The following is a 951-nucleotide window of genomic DNA, read 5'->3' as shown; positions in this document are numbered from 1 at the left end:
ATGTCGTCTAAAGCCTAAAGCAGCAGCCAAGCATTTTACAGAAGCTAAAAGAGCAATTAGTGGGGGTCTGGAGGGATTGGGGGGTAACGGGTGAATGAAGAGGGTCTCAGGGTTCTACACTTTTAAGTAAAGCTTCTAATTGTCACATGTGAGTATGAGATTCAGGAAACAAAGAATTCCCCGTAATAAAAGTAGGAAAGTGAGAGTGAAGGGAAGAGGTCTGAGCATAGTTTTTGGTAGTTCAGGCCTGGGGAAGGAGAGAAATTTGGAAAATGAATTACAGAATTATTAATGCATGCTGGTGCAGGCTACAGGAAAGCCAGTGCCTGTTGTACTTATCTTGTGTACAACCACAAACGTCCAAAATTCCCTTTTTCCACAGGACTTTTACGGGCACCTAACCATGAGTGCTCTGCCATGAGCTATCACAGATAAACCTCGCTCCTGTCATCCAATTCCATGTGCAGCTGAGACTCCCTTTTCCCCAGGAACTTTCTCTGCAGCTGATCTGTGAGTTCAGAGTAGGAGTCTCTTCCTCATCCGTGGCACCAGAATGCAGGCGTTATTAATTACACCAACACTACAACTACCCTGAACAAAATTAAAGTCCAGTGGGCCCAAGCTGGTCATGGTGGAGCACATTTTAATCCCAGCACTCGGGAGGCAGAGGCAGGTGGATCTCTGTGAGTTCAAGGCCAGCCTGGTCTACATAGTGAGTGCCAGGACAGCTGGGGCTACAGGGAGACCCTGTCTCAAAAAAAAAGGCCAAAAAAAAAAAAAAAAAAAAAGAGTGGGCCCAAACCCAGAGGACACCTGGCCCCTCAGATGTCTCTCAGAACTGTGTCCACAGGCCAGACCACACTCACATATTTATTCCAAAAGTTTTTTCCAGGCTTGTTGGGGAAGTACAAAGTTCAAGTTCCTGCTCCACCCTTGTCACAATCGACCTTT

This window comes from Nannospalax galili, unplaced genomic scaffold (genome assembly GCF_000622305.1).
Source record: "Nannospalax galili isolate Female #2095 unplaced genomic scaffold, S.galili_v1.0 scaffold1255, whole genome shotgun sequence".
NCBI lineage: Eukaryota > Metazoa > Chordata > Mammalia > Rodentia > Spalacidae > Nannospalax > Nannospalax galili.
Note: the sequence above shows the minus strand (reverse complement) of the source record.